The following is a 13,686-nucleotide window of genomic DNA, read 5'->3' as shown; positions in this document are numbered from 1 at the left end:
TAAAGATTTACTTGACACCATAAACTTTTCAAATTGAAAATTTTAATGGTAATGCTAATTTGTGTTTCTATTATTAATTTGTCACATCAATATTTTAGTTTAGAATTTAGTTAATATAAAAAAAATTTTAAATTAATATTTTAATAAATATATAACAAATGTATTAAAATAAACATCAAATTAAAATGTAACATATCAAGAAAAGGTAATTTACATGTTACTTTAGAGAGGATAGAATAACATTCACCTAATAATAATAATAAGGTTTAATTATTCTATTGGTCCCTATAGTTTCGTAAAATTTTCAATTAGGTCTCTATACTTTTTTTCTTTTTAATTGAGTCCCTGCAGTAAAATTTTTTTTTCAATTAAATCCCTTTTAGTAGTAATTGGCTTAATTTTATAGGGACCCAACTAAAATAAAAAGAATTGGTATAAGGATCTAAATAAAAGAAAAAAAAGTGTAAGGACCCAATTAAAAAAAAATTGACACAAGAACTCAATTAAAAAAAAAATATAAAGACCTAATTAAAAATTTTGCAGAATTATAAGAACCAATTAATTAAACCTAATAATAATAATAATAATAATAATAATAATAATAATAATAATATAACTGCACATCACTGCCAACATGGTATAATTAACATAACAATATTAGCGTACAGCTTGTATCAATCGTCAGTCACCAATGATGATTGACCCATCAAGAAACAATTAATCCCAATTATATGAAATGTTTATTCATTAGAATACGTATTATCATGTTATTGTATGTGTGAGATGTCGTCGGTCATATATGGCTGTGACAAAAAATTTTGAATCATGGATAGTATGTGATAATCAAAATTGGCATCACTAGCATCTTCTTCACTGCAGAATCCGGACTTTTAAAGTGATGATTATTATCATTGTCTGACACCTTTTCCTTTGTTATTATTTGGTGAGAAATTTGTTCATCACTCGCTGTTGTGTTATTATTGTGATCTGAAGTGGTTACAGAAGAAAATTCGTCACTAGAAGAAGAAGATAGTGGTGATGACGGGGTAGTAGTGCATTCTGAAGGATCAAGATCAAGATTCTTTATTGTTATATTATTATTATTACTATTACTAGTAACTTCTTCTTTTTGTGATGATGACGATTTGGATGATTCTTTATTGTTATTATTATTATTACTAGTAACTTCTTCTTTTTGTTGCAAGCGTGCGCTTCTTGAGCGTTATGTGCCAATAGTTCTGGATTTCGTTATCTGTTAATTCTTCCTGGTAATTCAGACGCAATTGAAGATCAGACCATCTACACTAGTACAATTGAAGGGAGAATTCATTAACATCAAGCCATCAATAATAACCAACAAAATCATATGAATTAATACCACTTAATTAAGAATCAACATAATCATATACATACCTATTAAATTGAACATTCGATATATTTATTATTCATTTAGTATTTTCATTGTCTCCCTATATTTTTCTTTAATTAATACCACCCATAAGGCTAGAAAAATAATAATATAAAGTTTACGGTTTATAATTTGAAAAGTTTAAGAGCCAGCAATTTTATTAAAATTTGGTCAGCACTTAACCAGTAAAAGAAAAGTGAGTAATTCAACATCATTAAATATAATCTCATACCATTAAAAACACTACTAATGACTAATTGATGACTATAAATTATAAAAACTGCTGACCACCTAACACTCCTCTTTATAATTTTATACATATTTTATATATTTATTATATATAATATTATTTAATTATTTTAAGAGTTCAACAAGAACTATTTTTTTCCAAAAACAATAATTTTTTAATTTTAAATTATAAAATTTGAATATTAAATTCTATATTCTAAATTCTAACTGTAAACTCCCTAAATTTAAAAAAAAAGGATTAAACGAATAAATTTACAAGAGCAATGTGATATATATAACAAAAAGATTTATTATTTTTTACTAATCTATAGTCAATTCTAAATATTAAAGATTAAGTCTAAATTTTAATAATATAAAAATAAAGTATCAACTCAAAGTATTGACTAAAATTAATAAAAAGTTTTGACCCCTATTATTTCTCATCTTACAATAAATAAAAAAAAGCTCGCTTGACTAATTAAAACAAGATTTTCTATATTTTTTATTTTAATGTTAATTAAAGAAATTTTTTCTATTAATATTGCCTGCTTAAAAATTGGTAATACTTAGAACGTTTTTCATTTAGTTTATTAGTCCTAATATTTATTCCCGGAATTAAAACTTGCGGAGGAGTTAGCTTCAGATTATTATTATTATTACTTAATTACCTATTGCCGAGTTTATTGTGCAATTTGATGATAATATCTTCTTCTTGTTGAATGAAGTTCCCTCTTTTGAGATTAGGACTTAAATAATTCAGCCACCTCAACCTCAACCTGCAACTCTTCCCACACCTTGCTAGGCCTGAAAAATTAAGAAGAATTTCATATAATTGATTTAAGACCGCTACAAATTATTGCGTGCTAGCTGCACCATTTGAATGAATACATTAAAGTGATTTGCAAATAGTATAGATAAATATATATTACCTGTAAATTTTGGAAGTTGACTCCAATTCCAGCAGCCATACCTAGTAACATAAGCAATTAGCTTCTTATCTTCCTCAAGAGCACATGCAACACAAGAAATAAGAATTTAGCTACGAAAAAAAGGTGGTTAAAATTCATAAAAACGGTAACAATCATACACTAGTCACGAAAAAATATTTGTGACTAATACTCAGTTTGTTACAGCTTTCGGTTTATTAGTCACAATTTCAAATATCGTGGAGATCTTTAAAGAGTCACAGTTTATACATTATTTTTCACACTTAATACCATCAGTAAAAAAAATAATTAAATAAAAAATATAATTTTACCACACTTTATCCGTAGCTAATTTGTGCAGGCCGAGTTTTTAGGTCACTACTTTTTCTGCAAAATCATGAAAATTAATAAATAATTAACTAATAAATTAATTATTATTCAAAAATATTAAAAAATTAAAGTTGATAAATTAGAATGGTAGAAATAATTAAAATACAAATTTTAACCATAACTTTAAAGATTTTGGCCGAAAACAGCGTCAACGGACTGAATCGGTTAGACATACCCAAATAGGACCCATAGTCCAACATATATAAAGCAAGTTCAGCCACCTTCTCTCCCAAAAAAAATTCACATTGAGCACGCTGAAACGGGGGGCAAGGGTGAACAAGAAAAACACAAACCCTTGTCACTTTGATCTTCAATCTCACATATCTCTCAATCCGGAGTTTCGATCGCCACACCGTTTGCGGCCACGCGACTACCACAGCGAGTTCTTCAAAACCATCTAAACAAAGTGGTAAGTAGATTGAGTTTTCTCACTCATCCTCTCTTTCTCCAATTTCGAAAATCTTAGGTTTTTGTATTGAAGAATTGAATAATTTTGATAGTTTAGATAAACTCTAGCAGCGGGTAATCAATAGGTTTTATCCATTTGACCCATAGATAATAGTAAAAAAAACCCTAACCATTGCGAATTGGTGATTTAGTGAGCTCTATGTTGATTATTGTGATATTGTGTGAGTTAAATTGTGCGTCATGTTATCTTGGAGTCCAATTTAGCGGTTTAGAACGAGATTCCGGTGTTGGAGCTTGTGGAGTTGGAAAATTGTGACTTGAAACTTGAGAAGGGAGGCACTTTGGGGAGTTACTGGCTTAGGGAGGAATCGACTAAGGTATAGTTTTGGTTTCTCATAGTTAATATTTAATGTCACGTAAAAACTTAGACTAGAAGACCTTAAGATAGGAATGAATTGAATGGATTGTGATTGAATTGTGTATTTGGGATATTGATATGATTTCCGTATGATGAGTATATGAATTTGTATGTGATGAGTTCTAAGTTTATGGAGTATAAGATATTGATGATGATTGTTGGGTTGTTGACAATTGATGATGATTTTGTGATATTGACTTGAAATAGATTGGGTGAATTGTGTGGGTTGACATGTATAGTGTAAGAGAGTAGTCTATGAACATGTTTAGGGACATTGGAGTTGTTTTGGTTGTGAATGTGTGGATTTGTAATTGAGAATTTGAAAAGTTAGAGGTTTTGTAAATTTTGTTAAAAAGTTGAGTTTAATGGAAATTGTTGAATGAAATTGATGCATTTATATGTTGGAAGGTTGTAGAATAGTTGGAAAGTATGTGAACATGATTTATGGATATTAGGACTGATTTGGTTGTAAAACATTTGTTTTAAATTGAGAGTTTGGCGAATTTGAGGTTTTAAGATTTTTGGTAAAAATAGATTTTTGACCAACTTGGCGGGTCATAACTTGGCTATCGGACTTTTAAATTTTGTGAAACTTATTTTGAAAGAAAATTGGGTCCGTGAAGTTTATAACGTCCAAAAAACAAATTAAAAACAATTTTTAACGGAAAAGTTATGCGCGTTCGAAGTTGGGTATACAAAACAAGGAATTCTGCAGATTTAACAGTTTTTCTAAGAAAAGTGATGCATTCGTGCGCGGACACATGCATGCGTATGCGAGAATCTTCTCTGTTTCATACACTCGGATACGCATGAGGTAGATGCGTATGCGACTTTTCCAAGTTTTACAATCGTACATACGCATGAAAAGTTAAGTTTTGAAGGTAGGCGTATGCGACGATGTTCACGCGTATGTAAGGCGCCCCTTGGTTTTGAGTACTCGCGTACGCGGAAAATGCTCACGTATGCGAGTTTGCCAAGAATCACATTTGTGCATACTGTTTTGGAAAAATGGTATTTTTGAGTTTTAAACGTATTCACTAGCTTTTCGAACCTCTTTGATACTAGTTTAAGGTCCATTAGCGAGCTTTTAAGCCTTAGAACAAGGCTGAAGGTGTTAAATAAGTTGAGGGAACATTGAGAAGGATTTTGGGAAGTGATAGCTGAAATTAATGAAGTGTTGATGATTTTAAACAAGAAGTTATTGATAAATATGATGATAATAATGATGAATTGCAAATTGAATGAGAGATGGATTGATGATGATTGAATTTGAATGAAAGATAATGAGGATTGAAATTATAGTATGATATTTGAATGAATTTAATGATATTGAGGTATATGTGATCGGATAAGATGCTGGGGTGTTGTCCACCTGCTCTGGGTATGAGTTGAGACTCTGGGCAAGACGCAGTGGCGTTGTCCACCTGCTCTGGGGATGAGTTGAGACTCCGGATAAGATGCAGTGGTGTTGTCACTTGCTCCGGGTAAGAGTCGAGACTTCGAGTAAGATTCAGTAGTATTATCCACTTGCTCCGGGTAAGAATTCGAGACTCTGGAAAAGAGGCAAGGGTTGAGTTCTGTTGCTACTTGCTCCGGGTCAAGAATTGTAACACCTTCTGGGTAAGAGGCAACGGTGAGATTGTCCGTTTGCTCCAGGTACGCGAGTAAGATGCAAGGGTTGTGGTTTGGTCCCACTTGCTTCGTGTTTGGTGTTCTATGCAGGGTTCGCTACCGGACAGGTCAAGTTTGACTTTATAGCCGACAGATGAGACTCATCGGCCGTAGGACAGACATACATCATATGCATTTGTATGTCTTGCTTGAGTGTGCATTATTTTGGTTTGCCTAAATGCTTATATATCTTAATTGCTATTTGCTCTAACTGCCGTATTTGTACCTTTATTTGTATTTTCTTTGTCTGAATTATATGTCTTTACAACTGAGAGATCGCTCATGCTGGGAGAGGAGGCGCTGAGGGTAGTTCCACTGGTGTTTAGGAGATTTGGAAGAAACAAAAAGTGAAGTGTTAGGTTAAAAATAGTTTTAGGACTTGAACACCTTAGATAACTTACCTCATTTTTTGTTTAGAATACTTTCTTAAGTTTAAATTTGAGTGTCAAAGTTTTAAAATTGCCTCTGGCTTTCTCGGGACCTTTTATATTAACTATGCGGGCATCTTTACCATGTTGAAAACTCCCGGTTCTCATTCCATACATATATGGTTATTTTCAGATGCAGGTCGAGTGGCACCTCATTAAGCATTTTGGAGACTCTTGGAAGCGAAGAACTATTTTGGGACTTAGAGTTTGTATTTTGTGTATGTTTTGGAGTTTGAGTTAGACTTTTGGGTTATATATATATAAATGGACGGCCTTAGCTTCGTAGGTCAAGTCTGGAGCTTGATAATTGTATCTTTGGAAACTCTAATCTTTATGTATATTGTTTATCCTTCTTTTTTATTCTCTTTATCCGTTTGTGCTAATTCGAACGAGTGTGATGTAATTTTTGATACGGTTCTGTTTAGCTTCTCTTTTAAGGCTCCTAATTACCATTTCCTTCAACCATACTATATATGTGTTTTTACTTTTAGAGGTCATAGCGTCTCGCCACTTCTGATTTACGTCCTAGGCGTAAAGCTCAGTGTGGTAGAGTACTACATTTTGGTATCAGAGCAGTTCGTTCCTATAGAGCCTAAAGGACAAACTGACTATGCTTCTGGGCATACTCTGAGTGTCTATATATACTGAGTAGGATATCTAACTGATATATGTGGCATATTTGTTCACGAGCATGCGTTTGGGACTTTGAAGCACCAGACTTGAGATATTGAGACTGATCACCTTGATATCACTTGTTTGGTGTGAACATGAACCAAATGACGACTCGTGGATGTGGACGCGGTCAAGGGAGAGGTCAAAGTGGCAGTGAGGGACTCGAAATGACTGAGAATAATCCTGCAAACTTCATGACTGCCTTGGAAAACATGGCTGCTGCTATGCAGGCCACGACTGAGGTGTTAGGGAATCAAGCAGGTAATGGGAATGGCAGTAACGGAAGAAACAGGCCAATGACCTTAGCAACCTTCCTGAAAGTAAACCCACCAAACTTTAGAAGGACGACGAACCCTACGGAGGCAGATAATTGGTTTCAAGCTATGGAAAGAGCCTTGCAAGTGCAACAGGTGCCTGAGGATCAACATGTTGAATTCGCCATTTATTAGTTAGTGGAGGATGCACAATTCTGGTAGCATGGAACCCGGCGACTCCTACAGCAAGGTAATGTCGCGATACCTTGAAATACCTTCCAATCTGAATTCTACAAGAAATATTTTCCTAACTCTGTTAGGACTGCAAAGGAGATTGAGCTGCTACAACTAAAGCAAGGTTCCTAGTTTATGTCGGTTTTCTAAGATCTGTCAGGGTGCTTTAAAGGGATTCGAAGAATAGAAATGCATTAAATACGAAAGGGACTTGCGAGGAGATATCCTGAGTATTGTGGGGCCTATGGAGGTCCGGTTCTTCTCAAACTTGGTAAACAAGAGTATGGTTACGGAAGAATGTTCAAAGAACTCTGCTATAGCAGAGAATGATCGCCGGGAGTTTTACCAAAAGGAGCACAACCAGGATTTTGCACCAAGGGCCCAGAATTCAAGAGGAGGGGATACGCACAACCATTTTTTCAAGGTCGGAATAACTCCGAAACGAGTGATCATCACTGAGAAAATGGTAGAGAAAAATAGATAAGGGCTGCCTTAGATGATTCAAGTTGTCAGAGATGTGGAAGCTATCACTCGAATAGGCCGTGCCATTTTGTTCGAGCTTATGTTACAGGTAGGGGTGTTCGTGGTGTGGTTTGATTCGATTTTTGAGAGAAAAATCATCTCGATCCAAGCCAATAAATCTATCCCGTGCTACAATCCATGCATCAATGAAACAGACTTCCAAAAATCAATAACAAATACATTGAACAAATACACTGAACAAATAATTAAAAAATCAGAAGCATAAATTCAAACAAATACATTCAGCAAATATATTCAATAATGAACAACAATCAGCAACAAATATATTCAACAAATACATTCAACAAATACCTGACTTGGAGGCTCCTTATTTGACTCGGTGGACTCTAACCTTCGACGGTGTTGAGAAGGAGGGGGGTTTGGCGCTGCTGGGAATGGCTGGGTTCGGCGCTGCTGAGAGGGGTTGGGAGGGCTAGGTTCGGCGCTGTTGGGAGGGACTGTGTTTGGCGCTGTTGGGAGGGGCTAGGAGGGCTGGGTTCGACGCTGTGCTGGGAGGGGCTGGGAGGGCTGGGTTCGGCGCTAATGGAGGGGCTGGAAAGGGGGTTCGGCGCTGTGCTGGGAAGGGCTGGAAGGGGGGTTTGGTGCTGTGCTAGGAGGGAGAGTTTGAACGCGCTAGGTTATAGTTAGGGAAATCTGATTTGGGGGTGGGGTAATAATGGGGTTGGGCTAAAGGGATAATGGGTTTTTTCAGGTGACCGGTTCGGTTCGGATTTTTATTCTAAGAATTGAAAACCGAACCAAATCGTAATAAAAATAGCAAAACATATTTTTCGATTTTTTCGGTTATCTATTTGTTCGGTTTTTGGGTTTTTTTTTTGTTCAGTTGGTCGGTTTAGGTCGGTCTGGATCGATTTTGAACACCCCTAGTTATAGGTGTAATCTTCCGGGGTATATGTCCTGGAACTATCCACATAGGGAGACTTAGGATGCCGGTCTGTCATCACGAGGTAGAGGTAATCGTGAAACTACTAACTTAATTTTAATTAAGTTATAGAAAGTTGAGACATTGTGTTTATTCATGCTTAAGATGGAAATGAAAACTTAGGATTGGAAGTGTTGAACTTAGAATCAAACTTAATAGTATCGCGTAGAATATTGCCATTAGAGCAGAGTTTAAGGAGATTCTAGTTGGCGTTAAGTGAACAGTTAAATTCTTAGAGACAAATGAATCAGAGTGCGACAACGAAAGCACGGAAATTGGGAGGACATTAGGACTACTAGGATAAGGAGGAGAAGTTGCGGAAAATAAGTCGTTGTGGAGATTGGCAAAAGGTCGAGAAACTATACGTTGAGTTAAAAAGGAGGACTACTCTCGCGTACTCTTGTGGTGACCGTTATTTTTTAGGGCAAATTTTTTGTTAATGGAGTAGGATGTAAAATCCTGAAAATTAAAAAATAATTAGCTAATAAATTAACTATTATTCAAAGAAATTAAGAAATTAAATTTGATAAGTTAAAAGGATAGAAATAATTAAAATACGAATTTTAACACTAATTTTAAAGATTTTGGACCAAAATTAGACCAACAAACCAAACTAGTTGGATTGAGACTAAACAGAACCCATGGTCCAACATATATAAAGCAGGTTTAGCCATTTCCTCTCCCAGAAAGAAATCACATTGAGCACGCTTAAAAGGGGGCAAGGGTGAACAAGAAAAACACAAACCCTTGTCACTTTGATCTTGAATCTCACATATCTCTCAATCGAGAGCTCCGATCGCCGCACCATTTGCGGCCACACGACCACGGCGGCAAACTCTTCAAACCCATCCAAACAAAGTGTTAAGTAGATTGAGTTTTCTCACTCGACCTCTCTTTTCCCAATTTCAAAAATTTTATATTTTGGTATTAAAGAATTGAATAATTTTGATGGTTTAGGTGAACTCTAACAGCGGATAATCACTATGTTTTGTCCATTTGACCCGTGAATAATGGTAAAAAAACTCTAACCATTGTGAATTGGTAATTTAGTAAGTTCTATGTTGATTATTGTGATATTGTATGACTTAGATTGTGCTTCTTGTTATTTTGGAGTCTAATTTGGCGGTTTGGAACAAGATTTCAGTGTTGGAGCTTGCAGAATCGGAAAATTGTGACTTGGAACTTGAGAAAGAAGGCACTTTGGGGTGTTTTTGGCTTAGAGAAGAATCGGCCAAGGTATGATTTTGGTTTTTCATAATTAATATTTAATTTCACGTGAAAACTTAGGCTAGAAGACCTTAAGATAGACCTTAAGATAAGTATGAATTGAATGGATTGTGATTGAATTGTGTATTTGAGATATTGATATTATTTGTGTATGATGAGTATATGAATTTGTATGTGTTGAGTTTTGAGTTTATGAAGTATAAGATACCGATGATAACTCTTGGGTTGTTAAGAACTGATGATGATTTTGTGATATTGACTTAAAATGGATTGGGTTAATTGTGTGGGTTGACATGTATAGTGTGAAACCTAGTGTATGAACATGTTTAGGAACATTGGAGTTGTTTTGGTTGTGAATTTGTGGATTTGGAATTGAGAAATTGAAAAGTTACAAGTTTGTAAATTGTTAAAAAGTTGAGTTTAATGAGAATTGTTGAATGGAATCAATGCATTTATATGTTGGAAGGTTGTGAAATAATTGAAAAGCATGTGAACATGATTTATGGATATTGAGACTGATTTGGTTGTAAAACATTTGGTTTTAAATTGAGAGTTTGAGAGGTTTCAAGGTTTTTGGTAAAAAAATTTTGACCAATATGGCGGGCTATAACTTAACTTCCGAACTACCAAATTTTGTGAAACTTATTTTGAAAAAAATTGGATCCGTGAAGTTTACAATATTTGAAGAACGGATTAAAAATAATTTTTAATAAAAAAGTTATGCGCGTTCGAAGTTATGTATGCAAAAAATAGAAGGCTACAGATTTAACAGTTTTTTTTTTTTTTTTGAGAAAAATGAGAAAAATGATGCATGCGTACGCAACTTTACCAAATTTTCCAATCGTGCATACGCATAAAAAGCCATGTTTTAAAGGTATGCGACAAGTACGCTTTTTATGGTACGCGACAATATTCACGCGTACACGAGGCACCCCTCGATTTTGAGTACCCGCGTAATGACTCAACTCTTTAAAAGAGGTGTTCTAGGGGCTCTAAGGATCAATTTATTTTATTTTTGTTTTTGGGAGTTCGTATTAAGAATTAAATTTTCTATAACTTTTCATAGTTCAGCTACCCGTTGCAAAAGAAAAACAAAAAATAGCAGGTAGGAGTAATATTAGAAAATTCATAAAAAATCTAATTCTAATCGAATGTCTTTCAAATTTAGAGAACATATACTAGACATGCCTAAGTTTTAATCACAATAAGTTTCAGGGGCACTCTATTATAAAGATTGAAGTGGTATAGAGAGAGAAAATAAATTCTTTTTATAGTTATTTTTTATTATTTTATTGTTATTCAAAGTGTGGATCTTATCTTTTTTAATCTCTCTTTCATCCCATAAAAAGAAAGATAGGTAAACTTACATCTTTACCATATAATTCACCAAGTTTCAGATCCATATCAAATCATATGAGGAAGATATGCAACTGGAACATAATCCTGTTTTAAAGACTAATTTTTTTTAAATTTCAGTGAGGTGGTCATACTCCTACTTGCATATTTAATTTTTCTAAATTAGCATTGATCTGAAATTTGATCTGGTATTCTAGACACATAGGGCTGTGAATTGCTTTTAGTTCCAACTCAAACTCTTATCAGAATTTAAGGTTTGGTAGATTAGAAGTTACTGTCTCAGCAACATGAAAATGGAACTTTCTGCATAAATCACCGATTTTTAAAATTCATTCCTCCCAATCTACCCATCAATAAATTCTAAAATTTTTATGAGATAGTCTATACACATCCAGGTTTTACAAAAAATTAATTTTATAAAAAATTACTGTATAGATTTCGCCCAGAATTTTACACAAGTTGGCGCCAATCTGCTGAATTTTCTGCAGCAAACAATTCAACAACCTCATATACTAAATTTTGTATCTAAGCTGTTAACCTTCCTAAAACCAAAATTCTAAATTTATTTCAGTTAACCAATATTGCTACCACCATTAGCACAACCCTAAGAGCCCAGATTTATTAATTCAACAAGCATTCACACAATTGGTGAAATTTCATAATCTCAGCAAGAATCAGAATTTTTAGCATATCATCACTAACAATCATACATCAATTTCATCATTTAGCAAACAATTCACCAAGCACAGCCACAATCAATATCTAACTATCCTAACCCTTACTTTTTTTTGTTGATCAAAAACAAATAATTTATTCCTGCTTCTCCCCTGAACCCGAACCCTAACCAATTCAAGAACCAGAATTTTGATCACATCCTCAAAGCCATTCGGCCAAATCAAACATAAGTAAGGGAAGATCACTCACCCCTCTTTGTTTGTGGTGGTAGCTATGCTAACAAAATTTGAATAAACTGGGAGAATGAAGCAAGGGAAGGGTCAGAATTTTGAATTAGAGTAGGAAGGGAAGAAGATGAAGCCGTTGGACCTTACCTAGCAAAGATGTAGCACACTCTTCAGCTTCGGTCAGCTCGCTCCTTGGCCATCACCCTCCTTCTCTTGGTGCTGTGGTTGATGAAGGGCTAGAAGAACTTGAAGAACGTTCTTGTTCTTGCTCCCTGGTGCTTCGGTCGTTCTCCTTCTCCCCGTTCTCTCTTCTGCTGTTCATGGAATCAAAGGAATGAGGAGTGGTGTTTATATAATTAGAAGAATAAGAAGTAGGATGCGGTGACGGCTTTGCTGGTCTTTACTTCTACCAACACCTATCAATGATTCATCATTGCAAATGGTGATCAAGAGGTGTAATCATAGTTGGAGGCTTTTGTGGGTTCGGTTAGCAAGAGAAGGAAGGAAAGGGGGTTAGGGCTTTAATCAGGGTTTGCTGTTCTTTTAACAGGGTGAAGGTTGTGTACACCATATCACATAGAGCTTTCCATTTATGATGTAAATCAAAGGTAGCGAGGCGCTACGACCTCTAAAAATAAAATATGTACGTGTGTGTATATATATGAAAAGAATTTTAACTAAAAACTTTAAAAAAACGTAAATGAAACACCAACAGACAAGCGCATCACTCTCGATCGAATTAACGCAGAAAGATAAATAAGATTGAACGGTAAAAATATTATATATATAAGATTAGAGTTCCAAAAATATAAATAACAAGTTTCAGACCTGACCTGCAAAGCTAAGAATGGTCGGAGTATAAACAAAACACCAATTGTACAATTTCATAAGATTCAACACAATAGTCCATGTTCATAACAACTATATACATAAATTGTCAATACATCATTATCCATCATCAAAATCATCATGTTACCAACATCAACCATATCAACTCAATAAATACTGCATTAATCAAAATCACTAAGTTTGCACCAACACATAATCAAAACCATACATTGACCCATTCCTCCCTAATATCGAAGCACCTCAATTATCTTTGTTCCTCAAGTGTTCAAAGCCCCGAATCCTCACTGAACGAAAACCCAACCTCTACGGTTCGCTTTCTAGACACCGATACTACCAAATTTGTTTCCAAAACATATATCTCTCTAATTCCACATAAATACCACAAAAAATCAAATTAGGGTTCATAATCATCAATGGTTCACAAGAGTTAGTAGTTTCTCACCTTACTGATGAAAATTCCGGACAAGACCCGGCAAGTCCACAAAGCTAATTTGATCCTAAACACCAAAATTTAACAAAATCTCAACACTTTTACTCAAAGTTTTTGAATTTGGAGAAGGAATAACTGGGTATGAAATTGAGATTTTCTTACCAAATTGTTCAGTGAGTTTCGTAGAGAATTCTGAGACGAATGCATGACCGCTGATGGCTCATATCAATCGGAGCTCCGGATTGAAATTTATAAGGATTTAAATATTATGTCTTGTTCTGTCCGTGCCTACGCATTTAATTATTGTATGTGAATGCTTCGCATTTCATAATTCCATTTTATGCGACTTTGAGCTTTACTCCTTCATCGGGCTTATATATATATATATATATATAAGCTTTAGAACTGTCGTGACACTTT

At 34.5% G+C, this 13,686-nt stretch overlaps 1 long non-coding RNA gene across 7 annotated transcripts; it reads right to left on the bottom strand.

The window, feature by feature from the left end:
- Positions 1–1,082: 1,082 nt before the first annotated feature.
- On the bottom strand, positions 1,083–12,580 carry LOC112789727 (uncharacterized). Of its 7 annotated transcripts, none has more exons than XR_011879575.1 (5): positions 12,010–12,575; positions 2,895–2,949; positions 2,566–2,634; positions 2,305–2,440; positions 1,083–1,304 (listed from the first exon to the last, which is right to left on the bottom strand). It is a non-coding gene; the product is annotated as an uncharacterized lncRNA (long non-coding RNA). The 7 variants fall into 7 exon arrangements; XR_011879574.1 differs by having other exon boundaries at positions 1,083–1,299; XR_011879577.1 differs by lacking the exon at positions 1,083–1,304 and having other exon boundaries at positions 1,330–2,440; positions 12,010–12,055; positions 12,135–12,580.
- Between the last annotated feature and the right edge of the window lie 1,106 nt (positions 12,581–13,686).

The sequence above is a fragment of the Arachis hypogaea genome, chromosome 3, assembly GCF_003086295.3.
Source record: "Arachis hypogaea cultivar Tifrunner chromosome 3, arahy.Tifrunner.gnm2.J5K5, whole genome shotgun sequence".
Classification (NCBI taxonomy): domain Eukaryota; kingdom Viridiplantae; phylum Streptophyta; class Magnoliopsida; order Fabales; family Fabaceae; genus Arachis; species Arachis hypogaea.
This window is presented reverse-complemented; position numbering and strand designations above follow the sequence as displayed.